The sequence below is a fragment of the Rhea americana genome, unplaced genomic scaffold, assembly GCF_003343005.1.
Source record: "Rhea americana isolate MKP2758 unplaced genomic scaffold, rheAme1 scaffold_30, whole genome shotgun sequence".
Taxonomy (NCBI): Eukaryota; Metazoa; Chordata; class Aves; order Rheiformes; family Rheidae; genus Rhea; species Rhea americana.
Window position 1 is genome coordinate 2,908,515 of NW_028186424.1, and position 23,162 is coordinate 2,931,676.

Below are 23,162 nucleotides of genomic sequence, written 5' to 3' on the forward strand. Positions count from 1 at the left end.
GAAAGTATCAAACTGATAGTTGCAAGCTGAGTACGGGCTTTTGAAGTCCAGACACTTGGAATATTGCTTGGCTTTAATGGTGAGAATAAGTATGTTATCGAGTGATATTAAAGACAACTGGAGTTCTAATGACGTCAGGCCTGAAAAAATGATTATTCTATCAGTGGAACATTTAATTTCCAAAAATTAAATTATGCATAATTTCCAGACTTGTAATAAAATAATTACTGTCTGCACTTTCTCATTACCAACTGGTTTRCTCCGATTTCTGTATATGAAAGGAGCTCTGTTGTTCAGTGAGGAGTCATATTGTAGTCAAGTTTTACACATTTTATTGTCTCAACTTSAGCTCCGAGAATTACCCGTCTACTCGGGAAACGAATTCACAGGACCACAGAGCCTGGCAAGCTTCCAGATTTTAATTGCTTACCAGGGAGGTTCAGGACAGACTGTTCTTCCTAGGATGGGAAAACTAAAAAGAAACAAACCCCAGCTGTGCTAAATAGAAGGAAAAACACCTTCTTGAAAAGAGTATTCCGTGATACGTGGAACAACTGCAAYACAGTTAGCATTGCACGTTGGGCTCTGTGGCTGAATTAACACTGGGGAAGTAAGCGAAGTAGAAGCTGTGGGTATCAGCCCGGTCTTCCAGCTCTTTGTAAGTTCTTCGTTTAGACAGGCTGAAGTAGCTGGCAGGGGGAAAAGGGAGTTAAGATCAAAATGCATGAAAAAWATTGAGAGGAAGGGTAGGCTAAAAAGCTCAGAAGTAACAAAACAGAATAGCCCAAAACACATCAACTGCAACGTAAAGGTACCATGCAGGGAGGTTGAGTGATGAGCTGCTGTCACTGAAAGCCAAGAACTGTCGATTTCTGGCTCTGGCTCCACAAGAGGTTCCTCTCAGGACCTGCCGGGCCTTGTTTCTGGTATTCACTATCTGCAAATAGGGAATGCTTTTTTCCCACCTTTTGCCTGAAGGTCTCTCTCTTGCTCTTTCTCTCTCTCTCTCTCTCTCTCTCTTTTTTTTTTAAAGCAGTATTTGCCTTTTTGTAACTTCACAGTATTGCTTCTGTGTCTCCATTTTGTGCACAGCTATCCTGATGCTAAAAAAGCTGTGAGAATAAGAGAGAATAAAGGACTGCTGAAGGGTAAAGATCTGAAGTGAAGTAGTAACTGCTGGTATAGGAACTTCTCTGCAATTTATTGCAATCAGGCAGTCTAGAAGACATTTTATTCAGTCGATGCAGCTTTTCAAAAGGGATCACTAGTGTTTCAGGAAGGAGAAGGACCTTATGTTTCACCTGCTGGACAGGACAAAAAGGAGGGAGGGCACAATGTGCTGTAGAGGATTGAGTCTGGGCTCTTCTACACAGCGTGACACMGCAAAGTTAGGTGGTTAATAGATGGTAACAAAGGGAATTTGTGTTTGCTACAAAAGGGAGTGGACAACTAGCAGAGCTCCACTAGGAAGGACCAGTACCGTCCCCTGTTTAACTGCAACATAACATGCTTAAATTTAGAGTTAACCGGGTGGGAGGTTGGGGAGGAGGTGAGATGCGGTAATCAGCCACTGTGGGTGAGTTTGGCAGCCAGAGGGTGGTCAGATTGATGCTGGGGTCTCCACTCCAAGACATCTTTACTCGGAGCGTGGCGTGATGGCTGGTTGTCTGCCAGCGCAAGGTGGATTCTCAGCTGCGTTGCTCTCTTGAGCTTTGCTTTCACACCTGTTAATCAGCTTGTGCTAACATTTGAGCAGCCGCAGTGATTTTAGTGTTCTCATTGCCGCTGTGGTGAATGACAGGGAACAGAGCAGTTATGGCTTAGCCAGGGCAAAATATTTCGGTGGAGTGCAACACGGGCACTAAAATACATTCACCAACCAACAGGAGACATAGTGGCTTATGTTCTCCTTATCTGTTAACAATTACATGCTCCAATAGGTGCTGTTTAATCTCAAGACAGTAATAATACACATGCTAAAAAGGACTCTAGTTAGATTTGTCAGATCCAAAACTTCCTAAGCCTTGCTATTCAGTCACGGGTCTTCACACTCACTAACGTTCATGCTCGTTAAATGTAACACTCATTAAAAATATATAATCCATATTCATCATTTTACTTATCCATCGCTAAATCAGATTAATAGATCACCATACATTTTTACATTCTTTTTACAGCTTAATGGAAATGCTACATTATTCAAATACTGAGCATTGCCCATGTGCACACTTTTTTTTTTTCCCCAGTAGTCTCCCATTAATGAATGACAAAAAAGAATAATGCTGAAAAATGTATTTGGAGATCTTCAAGACATGGTTGCCAAGACCCCTCATGGGCCTTGGTCAGCCTTCTGCATCATTATTCTGTGCTTTTGGCTTCTTGTGCATCCCCAGATGGGGTAATCCTGTTTTGGCAGTGCCTCTGAAGGACTGGATTTCTATAGCTGGATTAATGGCTTCTCTTATTATATCTGATGGCTTTTCATATTTCCCATTTTAATCCTTTTTTTGTTGTTGTTGAAAAGGCCTCATGTGTTAGTAGCCTCTTTGCAATGAGAGGAGGTCTGTTTTGATTAAAACATTTTATTATTGAGAATTTTTAGTAAATACASTTTTTGCCAATACTGCTACCATACAAATACCGTATAGCATTCTGTCATGTATTTTAAAATGCCATGTGTCTGATATAGGCAGGGCATCAGTATGTATGCCTATTCCAGCTGGTGGTTTCAAAGCACAGTAAGATATCATGATTAACTTCTATACGAAGCAAAACAATAAATAAGTATAAGCATATCCCTCACTGATTTCTTTCATCCAGTTTAGCTCAAGAAAAGCCTTCAGTCTAGCAGATTTCTCCCTTAGGATTTCCCTACCTGTCTCTGTTATTCATTCWAATTGTTTTTATCTTCAACAGTGTCTCCAGCAGAGATGGTTGCTGGAAACCCTTGAGCAGCAGTTGGTCCTTGAAGGATTGGCTCTTCCCTGCCTCAGTCCCCAGACCTGTCACCATGGCGGCTCAGGAACCTGCTCGGAAACCTGGAAGTTTCAGCAGGCTCTCAGCCACTATAGATGCTGAAAGATGCAATTATAAGAAAAATCTTCACAAGCTGTTCTCATATTCATACTCGGTAGTGAACTAGCCGATGTACAGGGTGCTTATGCTACTGGTCTCTCTGTGTCATTTGGTGCACAGGGATGCAAAATGCTCTCCCAATCTAAGCATTTCACAAGAGATGCTGAGGGAGAGGGGGGAAAAGAGCACAAGAGAGGTAGGCCTGGGTCTGCTCATTGCAGACAAGAGCTGTTAGCACCAGGGAAGGCTCACACAACTCATGAGGAATTCCCTCAGTCTGTATGCGTGCGTGTGTGTATTTTTAAAAGTACCTTTTAGTAAATCCAACATGTTCCCTCTTACTCTTTTGTCCTCCTTAACCTTTCATTTTGCCCCTGCACTTCATCCTAATTAGACTTCCCAAAGATGTATTAGTCAGGGCTGATGCTGGCCAGGTGAGGTGACGCTGGGCCAGCAGCGGCAGCCGTTGCTCCTGCACGTTCCCGCGCTYGGCAAGCGCCCGGGAATGCTCCCGGAGGTAACTGCGGGATGCAGCGCCGTGCCCCTTCGCACCCGCTGCCCGTTGGGTCGACAGGCTCCGCTGGCTGCGCACCGAGCCAGGTCTGCGGGGTTTTGAACCTGCTTTTGTCCTCCCGATTTTCCTTTTTGTTTTTGCCTTGTTTCTGTCTTTCGCCTTCGCTCACGAGATGCCGCCGAGCGCTGCCGGCGGAGGGTAGGCGCTGGCTCGCTCGCTGTGGAAGGTTTGCTCGGTCACAGAGGGGCCGTGTAGGAGGCTGAAAGGTGAGAATTTTCTGTTTCCTCAGTAAACGCTTGAAAAAAGCAGCTTTGGCAATGAAACAAACCTTCAGAASTGATCCTAGAAATAAAAATGAAAATTCTCCACAGTGCAGAAAATRTATTTTAATTGTAGTTATAGGAAAACAAACACAGAAACCCCTGAAGTCCCACGGTATTAAGATTCAGTAATAGCAGCTGTGTGAATTGCTCAGAAAGAAGTGTTTCCTTGCTGGGAAATCATCACATTCCCCTATGCTTGCCCTATATCTGTAGGGCAAAAACAAATCCACTTTATGTATTTATCTAAGGCTCAGTCTCCACTCCTGTAAGCTTCACCGTAGCGCAGGAGTGGAACTGATTTATCTGTCACTCAGAAGTAAGATACCTTAATAACAACAACAACAACAACAACAACAAGGCAGTAGATCCCATGTCAGTATTTTAAAAACTAAGCAAGCCGGTGGTGCTTTATTTGATACACCATCAGGCAGTGGTTTCCTAGTGATGTGTTTAATGGCAGAGTTATTCCACACAGCCCTGTTTGCACACTCTGTTGGGCTTGTTCACATGTTGTACAACTCTGGTTTCATCTGCAAGTTTCCAGCTCAGGAAAAGTGATCCAGTAACCTGTACAGACAGGCTATGAGCTTTGTCCCGTATCCGAAACATGATGAACCAATGCGTATTGACCTTTCGAAGTGTTTGGACAAGCTATTAAATTGCAAATAGCTCATTTTGACTTGCAGTGGTTTGTTAATATTGCTGTTTGCATTTCCTATTCTCTTTTCCCTGCCTGATCTCCCTTCACACTTCCTTCCCAAACTTATTATCTTTCTTGCATRTGCCTTTGTATCATTTTCTATAGCTTTTGCCCCCCATCATTTCTGATTTGAATCGTTTTGTTCTCCTTTAGCACCAAGTAACCTCTCCTGCATCCTTCCCCTGACTCTATAAAGTCTTTCAGAAGCAATCCTCCTCCAGGAGTCCCTAAAGTCAGAAATGAGACAAAGCAACAGAAGAAAAAGGCCAACTCGATGACAGATGCATCCTTTGGAGTTCAGTGTTCAGCCGTCATTGTTTTGGTGGGGTTGTGCACTATGCGTGCCGAGGACCGAGACACTTGGAGAATTTGCAGGCTGGGAGGTGCCAGTGGAGAAAGTTGTCAGTCACAGAAGGTGGCCAGTATGTTGCATGGAAAATACCCCACTAGCAAGGAATAATTTCTTWTGGCTTAAATGTCAGTAGCAAGTCCTTAAGAGGGATGGGAACCATGAGGAATCTGTAGAGGAACCATTTGCTGAGGAGACCTTCTCATGTGTGAGGGGCACTGGAGGGCAGGGGAGGCAGGGGCCAAAGTCCAAGCGTGAACCCACCCCAGGGAGGTTTCGCAACTGTTTCTATTCAAAGTTCACTGGAGCTTCCAACTGGAACCAAGCGTTTGGAATGACAGTCTGGCCTTTTTGAAGGATTAAGGGGTTTCTTTTCTCCTTAGATTCTTAAAGAACACGGAGTGCTGTGAAAAGATGAACACATTGAACTAGGCAATTAAAAGAGAGCAGATTCTGTTGARCTCGTATTTTTTAGGACGTATCAGAGGGCTAAAAGAGCAGGCTGGTCCAAGTGGTTAGTATGCACGAGACACCAGGCAGTAATTGTTTAAGCAAATGTGTGTCATWAAAAAAGTGGACATTGCAGAAAAAAAGTCTGTGTTCCCAAATTGCTGCTGGGACCTGAGTGCCCCTGTGCATGTTTGCATTAGAAATACATGCACTTGCCTGGCAGTGTGTGATACACCTTTGTACTACTGAATTTAGAAGCATTMCAGCATAATTCTGTTCGGATAAAATGATTTCATTTAGCTTGTGCCCATCCTATTGTCGAGAATTGATGAGAGACCCAGGATTTATTGCATGCTGTGGGTTTTCAAAACTCACAAATTTTTTTCAGAGCCAAAAGATCACTTCACAGGAGTTAATCATAAGATTTATGGGTCATCATCAACCCCCACCCTGGCCAACAYGAGGATTTTTGTCCTGCATTAAGAGATTTTTGAAATAGCTAGTAGTACCTGCAGTGTGCTTCAGAGAGGCATAAATGGGAAAGGCATAGGTCATTCAGCAGTGGATATTCACAATTGAAAGAAGTCTAGAAAAATAATTGGCTTCAGAAAACTTTTGATTTGTGGTTAATTATTCACAGCACAATTTTGCTAGCCCATCTTGGTCTTACACTTTAATCTCTTCAATTTGTCTAGCCRTCGTTGGTTTTATTTGTAAGTTCATTAAAATTAATCTTTTTGAAAAAGAAGTCTGACTTTGAATATAATCTTGCTTGTGTGATGAATGTGGACATTTTGCTTTGTTATGTGCATATATATCTGGGGGAGCTGCCTATGAAAGACTAGTCATGTGGATCAGATGAATGTGCAATCAGTTATCTCCGAGTGTAGTATGTTACAGGGCTTCCCTTTTGCAAGAGAAGGGAGCATCYGCGTAGGCATGATCCACACAGCAGTTGTAAATTAAAAAAAAAAAAAGAAGAAAAAAAAGAAAAGCACTTCTATGAGTAACTTCAAATTATTTTTAAATACAGTGCAAGTGCAAAGCTGGGTTATGCTTTAGGTACTTTATCTGGTTTCATAGTACTCCTGCATCCTGCGTGCTTTCTGCTGGCTTTAGCCTCTGTGGTTGCACAGGCCTTTTAATGGTCGGCAGTTGCTGCGGCGCAGGAAGAGGGCAGCTCCTTTCTCGCGCCTTCCCCGGCTCCCGGCCGCACGTCCCGGCATCGCCCGCTGCGCCAGTGCTTGGCGGCGTGCAGCCGTGCGGGGAGCAGGACGCTGCACTGCGCCGGCTTTGGCGAGGGGTTGGTTGGCAGCCAGGTAGTTTCTTGCTCTGGCTCACTTGCCTTGCGGCTAGCGTTGGTTCAAAGGAGGGAGCAGCGGCTCGTGGCGGGAGAGCGCAGCCGGGGCAGCCTGCTTCTCCGCTTCCGAAGTGTCAGCAAGCACTGCTTTATTTACAGAACTGGGTTAGCCTTGTGGTTCATCAAGGGCAGCTGAGAGGGTTGGTCGGATAGGATGTTTAGGACAGTATTAGCGCTGGCAAAGTTAGGTACTAATCAAGGCTGACGCATGGTTTGATGGAGTGGTATTTTAATAAATATGTTGGTTTATTGATGGAAATAATTAAAATATTATTTTGGCAATTYATATTCTTCTTTCTCTATCTCCTCCTGTGTATGTGAGCGGATGGTGGAGTAAGATTCCTGATTTGCAGTTTACCAGGTGCTCTTTTATATAGGTCTTTGTTTGAGTTTAATGCACTTTCTTTTGATCTCTTTAGAAATATTTGTGTACCTATCTGCAAATACATTCCTGATCAGATCTCAGTGTTTCATCTGAGCGTTTTTGGAAATTAAAATTAAGATGATGCCCTGCCAGTTAATATTCCAGGAGGAGTAAGTACCACCTTGTTTTAGTTAATCTGTAGTTGTTACTTTGTTTTCTTCCCCTGTATAGATTTTATGTGCTTTATGACTCAATTCAATAAAGCTGAATTTGCTTATTCCTATTTGTGCACAAAGTAGTAAACCTGAATTAGGATTTCTTAATTAGTAATTGCTAGTTTTTGCTGGTAGAAGTCACTTTGAGAGTGAATTCAACCAAGGTTGCTCTAGTGCCAGAAGTACTCGTTAGATGTTTCTGTAGGTAAGACTGTTCCAGCTGTACCCCAAGTTTTAGTGCTGCTACCTGAAATAACTGACAGTGGATATGAGAGAAGTTTGGTGCTTCAGTCCTCAAAACAATTTTGCAGTTGGCCACTAAGGAGCAGGAGCAAGAGAAAAGAGGGTGGCAGTTTGGAGCCAGTAAGAAGGCAGAGACGCCCCCCTGATGGTCGAGTTTAGCTCCCCGTTCACAGCAGTCCTGAATCAGTTTGTATTCTCCKGCTGTTTCCAAACCGCATTTTGCACGAAGGAAGCAGGGGGACCGCAGCGCTTCCAGGGCCGGGCTGGAGAGCGCCCTGCTTTCCATCCCTCGCGCGTCCCGGGGAAGCGTTTCCCAGGTGCACGCGGACGGTCTCTTCGTCTCGGGTGCTAAAGTCTGAAGGGGCTGGTCAAAGCCCTGCAGCTCGGAGGTGAGGAAATGTAAAATGTATGTATAAAAGGCAGTGGGTGTAAGCACCTGGTCATATGATTACATCTTTGGAGCCTTCGATGATCTTATACCTTCCGTCTTCATGAGATGCAGGCGCTACCTGGCAAGAGTTTGAAATACTGACTTTGCTTGTCAGGGATAAGTGCCGTAGAAATCTGAGCTAAAATCGAGATCTCTTCCCAGAGGAACTGTTCATTAATTTTGGCTAGTAAATAACATTCTGATGTTTTATTTATAGCATTTAGCACGTACTTTGCTCTTCTTCCTGATATTAATATTTTTAAGCACTGAGGAGGGGGGAAACTCTAAACCCTCTTGAATTAGTCCAGTATATCTCAATATTCATCTCTTAGGAGTTACCACTATCTCCATGATGATACGGGACCACAGGTTAATCCTAAACATCTGAATTTTGGAGTTTAATAAGATTCAGTACCCAGTATATTGATACCTAAGTGGCTCTTAGTGTATTCTGTTCTGACATGGTTTTTACACATTTATAACCAATTACTTGATGAAGAATGTTTGAACAGATACGGAGCACCTAATTGACTTGTTGTTTCAGCTTAATGAGAGCTGATCTGATTTGGCATGTGCTGTTCTCACGTTGCAGATTTTGAAACATGGCATTAGCGACAGGAAATGCCAAATCTGCTGCTCAGTTCGGATACGTTTCATTGAGAATTAATTTCATTGTCACTTGAATATTCATTCTTAGGTAATCAGGTGGAACTTGTTTTCAGATTAAGTTTCCAGAAGGTACAGTCTGCACCCAAAAATAGGCTAGTGGAAATTACTATGATAGAGTAGCAGGTTTGCAGAATATAAAGTTGAGAACTGCTTTTAGTTTGAAGGCTAACTGTGCAAAATTCTCTAAAAAGTATATGAGTATTTGATTTTTGATGTATTTTCAGGGAGATGTATGGATATAGAACTAATACAACTAATTAGGGATTTTTAAAGAAGGGATCTCAGGAATACTCACCTTAATGGATGATGCTAAGTCAGTTTATTTCCTTCTAAATTCCTGAACAGATGAGATTGTGAAAATGCGTTTTTGATTTGATTGGATCCCTAATGCTCTGAATGACCTGTTGTCATTTCTGGCCAAGCCTGTATATAACTCACAGAAGCTATGTGGAATTATAATTAAAATGCYATTCAATACGGAATTTGAGCTCTCTGGGTATTTCTGATTATGGGTTTTAAAACCAAAGGTTTTACACTATTCATGACAGAATTACTCATTCTGTTTAATTGAATTGATTCAAATACTTCTCGCATGTTAGTTTTCATGTAGGTTTTAGCTGAAGTCATTGCTGAACCTTTCCTAAACCTACAATCTTCTGGTTTCATACCAACCATAATGAAATCAGAAATAAAAGCAAACACATCTTGTTATAGTCTGCTTTTCTCAAAGCATTTTTGTCAAAGGGAAAGTTGAATACAGTAGAAAATTCAGAACATGCTTGCTCCTTTGGTGAACTCTGGGGTCAGTGTAGTGGCTTGCCTTGTTCACTGCAGTGATCTTAGATTGCTCTGTATTTTCATTACTTCATTGCCAATCTACTCCAGTTTGTCCTAGTACACTGAGTATAGCTGGAATACTGGCAGATTATTCCCATTAGTGATTCTACTCTAATGGGAATAGAATTCCATTTTTCAGAAGTTTTTCTTAACCCTTAATTTTCTACCTTCAAAAAGCTGTGCTGAACTTGAGATTTGGCAAGGAGACACAATATTATCAGGCAACCCTAATGAATTGTTTTGTTACAGAATATTATTTTCAGCTCAGCAATTTACATATTACCAGTATAGAGTTACCAAATAATTAACTGTAAGTGTATTTGCTTTTACAAATAACAGGAAAAATTTTTCAGGAGGTGTATTCAGAGTTTCCTAAATTTAAAGACTGACTAACAGCCAGTTGAAGAGGGTTTTAACTTTTGTGTTGCTTGCACAAATATATTTCAGGCTTGTAGAGACTGAAGGTTGCGTTTAACAGCCTTCAGGAGCCTCTGCCTAGAGAGATAAATCTGCTTTGTTTGTGAAGAAGTTATCAGAAATCTTTATCATAATATGATGTATTTGAAAAAACTTTACCTTGGTAGTCTTGAATAGCCATGGATTAATATTCTTTGCGCAGTGTCCGAATGCCGCTTTGGTCTTYAGCGAATATGTGGCAGAAGGTTGGAGATTGTTATTATCCCTGTCTATGGCTTCATCTTTATTCACTGAATTTCTCTCACCACAGACACAGCACATGTGAATTCCTACTTGCTGTTTGTCCCAACTGATCTAGCCAATATTGTCTCCTTTCTGCAAATGCACTCAAATTGGGCAGTCAAATGGAAACTGGAACACTAAACTCCTCTTCACAGTTTTCAGTGAAAAACATAATGAAATGCTCCATTAATCATTTAGCTTGACCTTCATTCCCAGTGTAATGAAGACTGAGAGGCAGCATTAGCCCGTCTGAAAGGTTTAAGCATGTGGGATTGGTCTTGAATAGGATAAGGCCATCAGTGATATGATAAAAAATTACTAAAGGCTTGAATAAATAACTCATGTCTTATTACTGTGTTGACATAGTAAACAGTGTATGCTCAACAGAAGAGCCTGACAGAGAACATGCTTGAGGGAAATACAAGATCTTCTAAAATTTACTCATTTTCTCTCCACTGATTTCTAGTTCTTCCTTCTAGTCTTAATCTTCAGTCTCACATTTGGAAAAAAGCAAATAGAAGTGAAGAGTTCATTATAGTATAAGAAAGCACATACAGTTTTATATATTTGATCTATTGCACTTTTAGGTATCGTATTAAAAAATCATTATTGAAATGCCATTAATTACTGGGAGTTTTGTCCATTTGCTGCAAAATTTGGGAAGGCTGCTTGCTTCGACAGCCCAGTGTTTTGTTGCACTGCTARTAATGCTGTGAACATTAACAATATTAACTGAGACAAGAATTTCTTTTTAAAAAACTGTAAAACAAAAATACTGCTGCTTTGTACAGTGTTTCATTAGTCAGTGTCAGCAGCATTCTTGTCTTTGGCCAGATGATCTCAGATGCATATTTGAGTCTCGGAGACCTGGACACAGTCTATCAGTGGTCACAACATCTCACCATGGTGTCTGATGTCTTGGGTGACATGTAGAACCATCTACATGCTTGAAGTGTGAATTCTGAATTTCAGGCACAATGGATGAAGAAACATAAAGGCATTTACCAAGCAGTATAATTTATATTTTTCTTTTGTATCATTTGCCTCACAACCTTTATTATCACGACAGAGCCTCTATGGAAGCAAGCATTGGTATTCAAAGTGCTTTCCTTTTTAAGTGTCTCCGTTAAGTAAATAGATATACGAGTCATAGCAAAGCAATTTGTTATTTAGCTGTAGAAAACAGCAGTGATTTGTGCTTATTGAATTTTAGAATAACGAGCAAAAAAGTTAGAACAGAATTTAGGAAATCACTATGCAGTTCTTGTTCACTGCTACAAAAGTTGAGTGATGCATACAAATAGCACTAATTAATTTTTCAGTAGAGAACCAACACATCATGCATACTGATTCTTCCAAGACTTGCATGAAATTGGTTACACTGTTGCTATATGTAGAAAATTATAATGTGTTCAGAAAGGTGTTATGTAATCAGTGGTATTCGAATCTACAGGCTCCTTGATGAAAAAGCATTAAAAATGGAAAAATATATCATTCTCCTTTTGCCTGTTACTTACTTTGAAAATGTGGGAAATTGAAATGAAATTYCAGGATTTTTACTTTAGGCAAATTAAACTATGATCAGTCTGTAACAAATGCTTATTGTAGTGCTTGAATCAGGGTAAACAGCAAACTATAGGCAAGGATAKACTTTAAATGGGATGAACTTGTTGCTTGTCAAACCATATTTATCAGCAGAGCAAGTATAATACTAGATTTTCATTCACTTTGTGGTTCTGTAAAGTTCCATTCAGAGATCTGTAAAGTTCTTTCCTCCCAGTTAATGAATAATGGCTTAAAAGACTTTTTAAAATTTATTTTATTTTATCAGATCAAAGTATTCACCATAGTAAGACTTTAAAAAAAACCCTGAGAGGTAGGTAAGAGCCGCACCTGACAATGCATTGATTGCTCCTTGCATTCTATTTTTTTCAAATGCAGTGGAAAACTGAAAAGTAATGAACTTTCTGCRCAGCGGGAAACTGAGTTGGTCTTTCTGACAAATGGAGAGTAAATTTTCTGTAATGTTTTTACAATGTTCGAGAATAATTAAAGTGTCATGATAGTTAAAACTTAAGATCACTGAAGCAATGTCTTTCTGCGCCCGCTGTATCTTTAGCCCATTAGGTACTTTCTACCTTTGCATGAGAAAGCATGGAAAAGTGCAAAAGCACCATTGCATCTAGAGGAAGGATATAAAAATATGAGTACAAGAGTTCTCACAGCCCCCGTCACTTTACACTCTTCTTTGAAATAGTTCTGCATACTTTTTCTGGGGTAAAAGTTCAGATGCTACCAAATTAAGAGCTGACATCTTTTAAATACTGGTCTCCAAATAAAACCTTTGTATAGCTCTTGTGTTGAAATAACTTGGAACTAATTTAGAGCAACTGTGTTTGTGGCTTTATGAACTGACCAAACTGTGTTTATATCTTTGAAAAATGTCTAAATTATGGTCCATGACTTGACTGCAGCCTCAGGAATGATTTGTGCAGTCTCTGAACGATTTGAAAGTCATTCCTTTTCCCTGGACCGTGTCAAAGTGCTCATGTTGCAAGCTGCTACTGTAATCTTGTGTTTACCGAGAATGAGGGACTGGCTATTGATATGTGCCAAAGTAGACCTATGGCTCAAAGATCTGAGGAGGTAGGACAGYCCAGCCACAGAACATAACTATAAAGCACAGCATGTCAGCAGATTAGAAAAATAATTACTGTTGATTTCATTGGATGTCAACATTTAGAGCATGATACAAATTTCAGTGTTAGCCRCATCTTCTAAGAGCAGAATGATTTCTACCTCATTCACAGCTTTTCACTGGGCCTTCTTCAGAAAGTTCCTCTGTTACTTAATTTGCAATATTTGGAACATTTCTGAAATTTCTTTCCTAATTTCTCTCCGGCAACAGCAATTCATCCTGCCAGTTGAAGTGCTCAGACAGTTTTCACTGAGCTGATGTACCAGGACTGTATTAAGTCCCAGCATATGGTGCTGCTGTGCCAAGCTGGAGGCACCTCAGAGAACTGCATTTCACAACCCTCGTGTCCTAGTGCAGGACTGTGTGTCCTAACAGGCCACAACCTTTCCCCAGCTGGGAAATTTGAACCAAACTGAGGACGAGCTAAGTGTTTCTAATGACTTTTCTGTCTGTTTTTGTAACAAAACACCCAGTGGAGCAGACCTACCGTGTAAGATCCGTTTCTCTGTGTGTGCTGTTGACTTCTGGGTGCKCTAGAACGAGACGTTGGTGCTTGCACTTCTCGCGGTGCGTCCTGCTCCGTAGCGCGGTGCAGGATCTCCCCTGGTGCAACTTAGCTGCGTGCGAAGAACAGGATTCAAATCCAGCCCTGTGCACAGACAGCCGACCATCGCTGTTGCGTTTCAGTTGGSCTGTATCGATACTAGAGTGATACGAGCTCGGGACAGAGCAACTTCTGTGTGAAGGAGGGAAAGGAAGTCTCTGGCCACCCCAAATAAAAACTGGCTGTGAGCTGGTAAGCGTGGGGTAAGGGGACATTGCTGAAAGCRGTATGTGACAGCACCGGTAAAGACACTGCGCTTACACACAAGGAGCGGTTATCTGAAGATTTCAAATGGGTTTATATATAGAATCTGAATAGCATCCCGGTCCTTCAGATGAAGATAATTCGTAGTAATTGGGGTGCCAAGGCTGTTAATGCAGAGGCGCTGCCGTCACCGCTGGAGGAGAGGCGGCGCGGCCGCGTCGTTCCCTGCTCCGTTCGCTGCCGTGCCGCCTGCAGAAGTGCACGGAGCGAAGGTTCACGGAAGAGGCGGATCTGCAGCTTGGCAAAGTTTGCTCCCTCCCCCACTTCGTGTTGAGCTATTACCACAATATCCTTTCTCTGGTGCTGTATTTTAAACCCCTGTATGAGATGTGATAGCTGCCTGACAGTCTCTTCTATRTACCGCATAGACAAATCTTTGCGTGGAATGAGTCTCTCTCAATTCCTTTGCGGCAAGGTTTTTCCCCGCTTTGAGACAGTCTCCCCTTACTGAGTGTGACACTGAATCAAACGGTTTGAGCTATTTCTTTCAGAATTTTGTCTTTCTGTAGATTTTTCTTTTCAATATATTGTGGCAGATTATTACTAAGGTTATATTCTTTTCCAAGTCTTTTTTTTTAAATTTTAATCTAATCTCTTTAATTTACATATCTCTGTAGAATATTGTTTGAACAACTTGTCTGTTCATCTCTGTATGTTTCTAAGTCATTAAAAATTTTATTACTGCTTCTTTTTGTATTAACTATAGGTTTATRTTATCAGTAAATTTTGTTATCTGTACTTGACTACTTCTGAGTCTTTGCTCTTTAGTGGAACTAGAATCAGTTTTAATGTAGATTGCTTTTAGATTCAAGCGATTACTCTTTTCTGTGTTCTCTTCTACCGTTGTAAATAATCCCTTACAGGAAGGGATTACTCTTAAGTGGTGTACTGCCCCCTTTTCTGCAGGCATACACAAAGCATTTTCATTCCCTCTCCTCTGGGTTGTATCTTTACAACCTTTTCACTGTTTTGCTTGCCACCTTTAGGTCGTCTCTAACTTAATGTCTTTTTTGTAATAAGTGTCCAAAATGGCATATAGTTCTTTTCAAGTACGTGTGATAAATAATTTATTTTGTCATGAATAATTCAGTACAAATTCTGTTAATAAACTGATCCTGTCCCAGAAAAGCATCTATTATTCTTAAGTGTATGCCAAATAGTTTATACAAAGAAACTTCAGGTGAAGTGGTCTAGTTCAGCTAATTGCGGTTTTGGCAGTATATGACTATTAGAACAAGGTCTTGTCTTATCACAGACTTATTRAGTTAAATTAGTGCAAAGAACATGCGTCTTAATAGGACTTTGGCATGCTATTGAATTTTGATATTGTTACAAGTACTGCTCATCCCCTCACCTTTGGCAGTTGTATCCATGCTCTTAGTCCATCACAAATGTGAGGTGTGATTTTGCCTGCCTTTCGGATAAACAGGTTTAACCTAAGACCCTGAATATAGATATTACTGCTCGTTACCTGAGCTCAACACATCTGTATTCTTGGTTTTGTGTATAAAACCTAATTAGCAGAGTGGCATGCAGTGAAAACAAGCCAAGTCAGGGCTGCTGCAACCAGCAAGCAGGGGAGCTAGTCCCAGCACCCTTCATTCATTCCAACAGCCGTAATCTGCATCCTGGTCTGAGAATTAGCGTGGAAGAAATACAACATCTAATAGCATAAGCACTGTCAAAGTGCACCCTTCCGTTCGCTGAATTGTCAGGAATAAAATTTGTAGTGGTTTCGTTCATAATTATATCATTTTTAAAATATAAGATTTTAAAAAGCATGACATCATTTGTCAGCTAATCAGGAGAGGAAAATGTTTTACATTTTCTACTGTGTTATTAATCTACTTGCCATAGTGTGTGGGACCAGAGACATTGAATCCTGACAGGGATACTGAATGTTATAACAAGATGTTAAAGAATGTTCTAAGAGAAGTATCACTTAAAATTATTGAACAAGCAATTTATATCTTCACTTCATATTCCATGACACGATTACCTAGACTGTGAGAACGTTGTCTCAAGGCCATCTTTCTGYTCAGTGTTTTGCTGTCTGTCTCGGGTTGGGCAATACAGCTGGTGTAGCCATACTGATAATGTACTAATACTGAAATTCTGAATTAGTTTACTCCTATTGACCAARTTTGCAGGGTTTTTTTWGTTGTTGTTGTTCAGCCAATGTAAATAGTCAGAGGCTGCTTCCTCTTCAAGATATCAAACCATAGGCTCAAAACAGTCTTACAGCATATATATCTGAATTTAGAGATAAAATAATATTATATTTTGAGGTGAGAGTCTGACAGACTTTGGTCCTGAACATTAGATCTCAACTAGGCAAATTAGTTCTAATTCCTCTTCCCTTTCTGCTATTTATCTATAAAGAAAATGGGAAAGCGAAAAGCGTTTTGGATCTTGGTTGCTACCCCTGATTTTAGGATTTCTCAAGAAAGGCAGCCATTTTATAATGTATTTCAAAAATATGAGAAAAATTCTATCCCATCCCTACATMTTACCAGCGGTACTGAGGATGGTATTTCTTTGGCTGATCAGCTGATTTTGACTCCTGGTGAAAGAATGAGTCGTAGCCGTAACTATGAAACTATTTCCAGTTCCCATAAGTGTTCTTTTATTGTATATTAAGGACTGCATATCTGAAAGAGGGTATAGTAGGGAAGCCTGTAATTCAAAAATAATAGACTATCCAGATTTAAATCAATGTATTTGGTTGGCCAGTATACAGCATATTACTTCTTCTTTGAATCCATTTAAAACACACTGCTTCAAAACAGCCGTAAGTCCATCACTTTTTTTTTTTTTCTTAACAGCAATAAAATCAGTATAGGTCATTTCCATGGAATTGATTGTTAGCAAAGTTTAAATGTCCCAAGAAGCAAGTTGTACCTCAGTCATAGTGGCTGAAAAAAGTGTGAACAGCTTAAAGCTTAGGAAACCATTGGCAAATACATAAAAGTCTGTTCTAAGGCATAAAGGTGAGAATATTAAAAGGAAGATATGAGGTGGAGTAAAAAGAGATACTTGCATCAGGACAAAGGGGAATAAAACAACTGAGAAGTCTACACTGCAATTTTCCTAAGAAACTTTACTTCATTGTAATTAAAGCCAAGCATTTCACCCTGAATTTTAGTACAAATGTGTAGCTTAACTTTATTAACTTTATTATGATTTGACAAATAGAGAAAAAGCAAATAACATTACAGGAGAAAAAAAAAAGTGGAACTTGAAAGTAATCAGAAATGGCAAAAGTTAAACAGAGTAAMACTTGGATCCTTGTATAAAATTATCTGAGCTTAAAAAACCCACCGAACCTCCGAGATTTGTTTAAAAAATATCTGTGGTGGTATGCAGTTCCCAGCACATTGAAGTCAGCCCGTTGAAATTCCTTGGATTTTATGGTAAGAAACATGTTCACTGTTAATGCATAGATTTGTGAGCGAGATTATTCTGCGGGTTGGTACAAGGAGGCGGCGGGAGGTCGGCTGAGGTACTTCTGGCAAAGATGTTTTCCGCTTTCTGCCCACAGGGCCGGTTCCGTATTCCCTGCAAGGCATTACGGATTCAGCGTCATTTGGAGAGTCTTCTAATAACAATTAAACGCTGAATTTCAAATCGAGAAGGGCAATTATGCAGGGCTCCCCCTAATTAAAGAGAATATTTGGTTAATACCCCATGATCATCTTTTAAGGACGCCTGGTGTTACGTGGGTTATGTTCACAACAAAGTCTTCAAAATGTTGTGCTAGGTGTGTCAGAAATGGAAAATTATAAGCAGTACATCTTTTAGAGGAAAACACATTCCATCATTTCTAAAATATAATAATTTAATATAAAGACCAAACAAATTGAACCCCCTGGACTGGCTGTAGGGGAGCCCGAGCACCATCAGTTTTCAGGGGTTTTAAAAACAAGATCAAAACAGCAGAAAAAGCCATTTAGTTCTGGAGAAAATAGCAAACCCGGAGAGGCCGCTGTTAGGAGAGGAAAGCAAATGGTTAAGCCGTTTGGTGAAGACAGCCAGCACTTTGGTAGTGACTATTTAAGCTAATTTATAGCAGAAGAAAGTTACTGCGTGCTGTCTAATCTAGATAAATATTAATGCATTCTCAGCCGTGTGCACGGAGATTTGGATAGGTGAACATGCAGGCATCTCCCRTGCGTTACTTGCTTTTGCTCTTTGGCCTTGGGTTGCCGTTAAAACAAGCGCAGGAAATTCTGCGTCCAGGAGGCCGGYAGCCGGCGTGCCGCGGCCACGGCGCTGAGGTGGTGGTTGCTGCAGGCGCCGCGAGCCCTCCGCACCGCGTGGGCGTCCTTGCGGCCTCGCGGCCGTGGACTTGCGGCCTCTGTCGCTCGTGCTCATGGAAACCTGAATGCTGCGTGTGACCCAGCGTGTTTGATCTGACTATGAGGCGTTTTCTGACCGAAATACTTAGCTCTTGCAACCGCTGCTTAGCTCCTCAGTCTTTGCATGACCTCCAGCGGAGGCAACCGCTCGTTTGCTCTCGAGTGGGAAGACTGAGATGTGCCTGTGGTTACTGGCCCGCTCAAGCGTCGTGGAGGATGYGAGCTGCTGTGAACAGCTGCCATCGCTGAGCACTTCCCCTGCGAGTGAAACCACTTGCAGTCGCTTGTCACGACCTCCTCTCCCTCTCCCACYTTGAAAGAACAGTTTTTTCAGACTCCTTCTGCTTAACAATTCTCAATCATCTTTAAGCTTTTTGCCCTCTGCCCAGACGAGCCAAGGTTCACAGTGTAAGACCGTCTTCATATCYGTAAGATGAATGAATGAGAAGTCTAACTTCAAGTGGAATTGAGTAGTACGCATTTTGGAAGAAGGAAAAAAAATGCTTTCAAAACCGTTTAATCACCTTACGAGCTTWGTCGTAATAAAAGAGTACGTAAAGGAATATGTGTCCTTCATTGACCTGCAGACTGTGTTACTTGCTCCTAGTGTTAAGTCATCCTGACGCTTTCATTGGGGCTATTTGAGACRGTAAGACATGAGTCCGTTTAAGGTTGTTAGAGTCTGGCTGTAAGGAGTATTTGAAATTATGCTTTCAAAGTGTTTTCCTTTTCATTTTACTTGGGCTGCCTTACAATCATTTTTTTTTAAGTTGGAAATCACTATTAATATGGTTTCCTCAACCAGCTATGGAAGTTTATCATGATTGTGTGAACCAGAAGCAGGCTGGAGACTGCAATCTGGGAGCCTATGGCTTATGATCAGGATGATATTCCTAAGAGTTTGAAAATAGCTTTTCGCGATATGTTCTGAAATTTATGCTGGAATAGATTACATAGTCTAGATAACAGTATTTTGATTTGCTTTATGATCAGAGACAGTTAAGAAGCAATATGGCAGTTTTCTGAACCAAAGATAGAATGTATTTATAATCTAGAATGTATATATAAAATGTATAGAAGTTATCCAATAGAATGTATTTAAACCAGTTCAGAATTTGTATTTCTTAATCTCTGGAATGTTCCCCCTCAGTCTCACCCCAGGGTGCTAGCTTATATCAGCAAGTGCCAATTAGCTCTCGACTTCTGCTAGTTCAATGTACTTTTTGTTCAAGGTGAATAATGCTCTGATTCTTCTCTCCCAAACTATTTTGTTAATTGTAAAATCAGATGGAAAAAAAACTTTGTCCAGAGATGTCTGGACTGAGGCATCCATGCAGTTTGTCCAGTTTGTATTATAAGATCTTTCATTATAGTTTATATCACTGAGATACATCATCTATCAAGCCTTATGTTTTGATCTCTTTTCTTTTAAATCTACAGTTACACTTCTGAATATAGCATGTGGAGTTTGTTATGAGCCTAATCTAACTGTGATGCCTCCTTGTTGGCTAGTGCAAGAGATAATAATGGAAAATTCACACTTTTCTCTGAGCTTTGGGCCAAGGTCTTCAACCATAATGCTTAAGGACTGGGCACAGAGAGAGACATGCAATCCTTGCTGACCAGTGGTTAAATGAGCCCTATAAAAGTTGATAAAGAATCTTTCCAAAATTTCTGTAAGGGTTTGGACTCAATCCTAAAAAAGCTTTAAAACTTTTGAAAGGAACGTAATCCCAAGATGTATGTTATATTTATGAGCTGTGGGTTTTCACATGGTGGTACTGGATTAGGAATGGGTTCTGATGAGTGAAAACAGCAGGAGTTTGACCGGCACTGCTAAGAAACATGTTTATTGCATATAAGCAAATAGAGATGTGACTAACGTGTGTTTTAGTGACCACATACTGTCATTCCGTTTGAAAGATTAATTTATTGATACTGAAATGTTTCATGCCTCCTGTACATTTTAGTCCCTCAAATGGAGATATGTTGTATTTGCTTTACTTGTAATCTAGACACTAGCTCTGCTGAAGTTAGCACATATATTTTGCAGTTTTGAGAGGACAAAATGTGTGTGCAGAGAAAACATATTGCTTCACTGTAGTAGAGAGATAGCTGAATTCTTTAACTTTCATTTCTAGAGGAAATATATTAGGGGGTTTACAGCTGAAAACTAGTCTCAACTGTTACTGTGGAGTGATGGTTGCTCTATAATAAACTTATGATGCTGTCATAAGATGGAATATATAGTTATAGGCACACACTTGAGTTATAAATATTTGATTCTGTTTTTTTCAGACTCACAGCTTGAATCATGGGCTTTTTTTGGTTTCCTTAATAGATTTTATGAGAGTAAGTTGATTCTCTATTGTACAAAAATATCTTTGGAGAAGAAGAGAAAGATATTAAATACCAAGCACGTAGAGGTTTGTAAAAAAACAGTAAAAGGTAGACAAGCAGGAAAAAAGAAAAATTAAGATACAGAGCTTGTGAGAGTCACTCCATCAAGCAGCAAAATAGAATTTTCTCCTTCCTTCAATGTGCCGTGCTTCGCCGACACTGTTTCAGGCTGCTGCCTACTGTAGTCTGTCATCCTTCCCTGGTCTTTGGCTCATCTCGTGTTGTTGTTCACAGCAGAGGAAGGCTTCTCAAGAGGACTGTAATGATAAATGAATAGAAACCAGGACATCCATCTTAGTTACAATTATGACCTTGCAACTTTTAAGGAGGGCTTTCTTGCACAGAAATTCTCTAGAACCTGCTCACTCATCATAACGGTGTTCCCAATGAAACTGGCAGTGAACCTTGAACCTTTCTTAAGACGAGGTCACTGAATCACCTAATGCTAGGTAACCGTAGAAAAAGGTATTTTTTTGATACAGATACTGTTAGCATTGTAATAGTATATATTTTCAAGCATGGCATTGACTATMCATTTTCCTCTGTGAATTATTATATATAAGTTAGAGAAAACATGCATGAAAAACAAATCTTGCATCTAATTCATTTTCATGTCTTCAGATTAGTCACGGGGAACAGGGTAGGTCAGCCTMCCTGGAACCTCAGTCAGCTGTTCAGTTTTGGAAGACAGTACATCCTTCAGTAGTGCCTATGGCTGCATAAAATTTTTGCTTTAAAGTATGTGGTATCACTTCTACAGCAGGAAGCATTTGTACATGCGGATTGCGTCTTGTCTGCTGCACGAGAGCAGCCTCAAGGCCAGACCGGAGGCTAGATTCACTCCCTATATGCTTTGCTTTCCGGAATACCTGCCGGGTTGCCTCTGGGGCAACTGACTGAGGTTTTGGGGACCTCCTAGGTTTCAGCACCCGCTCAAGCACATATTTAATTGTATGCAGCCTGGCAGCCTCGACTGGCACTGGCACATGTGTAACCGGCACTCATGCAGTGCTTCCTAAATAACCATAAAGTTCTCTGCAAAAAAGGTAGATAGATTTTTTTGTAGGTAACAGGAGTTCAAGCTGCCCACAAATAAAATGTGGACAGACAGTGGAAGTCTAAAGTGGCCTGCACGTGGCCAGGGCACCTGTAGGGGGACCACACTCTTTAGCCCTTTATTTCTGATGAAATAGAAACAGCAGTAATAAAGTAGGAACGGGGGCTGGGAGGCTGTGGGCCAGCTAGGCCTTGGGGTATAGAAAGGAATACAAAAAGGCTCAAGCTAGGCTATTGCTTCTTACTCCTCATCTCTCTTTTTTTTTTTTTTTTTATTTTCAGTATGGTATCTCCTGTGGATTTCCACGTCCACCATCTCTCTGCCTTTGTAGAGCCTCCCCAGGGATATTCTCTCCAATATTTTTGCTCTGTAGGCTCTCCCATAGCTTTCCTTGCTGCTTTTATTATTTGAGCTACTTCTGGGCAAATATGTCAGTTCTGATATGGGAATTACTTCATGCCTCAAGAAACCCTAAAATAGTAATAAAAAAGGAGTACTGGAGAGGGAAATCAATCTTTGTTTTCCCTTAATCATATCTGTTACTCTTCTCCCAACTCTTTGGTTTTTAGGCACAGCCCTGCATTGGAGTTACTATCAACACGAAAAAAAAACATAAAATTCCTAAAATTAAAAAAAAAACTCTGATGATAAAATTGCCTCTAAATGAATGGCACGTGTCTGCCTAAGCAGTACAGTATAAATAGCAGCACAAGAGTAACGCAGCAAAATGTTGCAGCAGCAGTATCTTTCACCGAAGCAGCCAAGGGTCGCGTTACGTTCCCTGCAACGGTCTGGTAGCAGGAGGACTGGCTTGGTTAGTCAGGCAGCCGTCCCTAAGTATGAGGAATGAGACAAGGGGACAGAGAGGAAAACAGCGTGAGAAGAAAACACATTTCTTAATTGAGCTGGGACTGAAAGTGAGGGTGCCTTTAGGAGAACACCTTTTATTGGCTCTGTCTGCATCCAGGTACAGGAAGTGACCTGGAACAGTTCGTGTTAGAAATATTTTTCACTGTTAGCATAAGCATAGCAAACAACATAGCACAGCGGTAAAGATGCTAATATGCATTGGCAGTATACGCATATGCTCTAAAAAGAAATTTTCATCTAATATATATTCTAGTATAGATGCAGCTGGAATTGAAAAGAATGGCATGTCTGAGTTGTTTAGCTGTTTCCAGAAAAAGCAGAAAGTGCCAAGCATRAGAACCAGATAGTATATACAGTCTTTTTTACATGGGACCATTTAAAAATTGTTTTTATATATTATTGTGTTCTAGAAGGTGCTTTACAGCTGAAGAGACTTTGTCTCTTCTCTGAAGAATTGCCTTGCTAAATGAAGTTCTGTTTATTTGGGGTTTTATCATATTTCTGCTAGCAAATAGGAAGCTCCTTTTGTGCCTACTTGGAAGTGTATTCTCCGAGGAAAGGTGTCTATTACTCAGGCTAGTTGTCCTGTTTCCAGTACTGTCTTTTTAATCTGAGAACAAGTCTTGAATTTGCAGGCCAGAAAAAAGGGAGGAGGATTGATGTAACTCAAGCTAGACAAGAAG

General features: G+C 40.6%; 1 protein-coding gene across 4 annotated transcripts in view; it reads left to right on the plus strand.

The window, feature by feature from the left end:
• SORCS2 (sortilin related VPS10 domain containing receptor 2) overlaps positions 1–23,162 on the plus strand; it is a 360,885-nt gene that overhangs the window by 60,402 nt on the left and 277,321 nt on the right. The gene's annotated exons all lie outside the window — the stretch shown is intronic.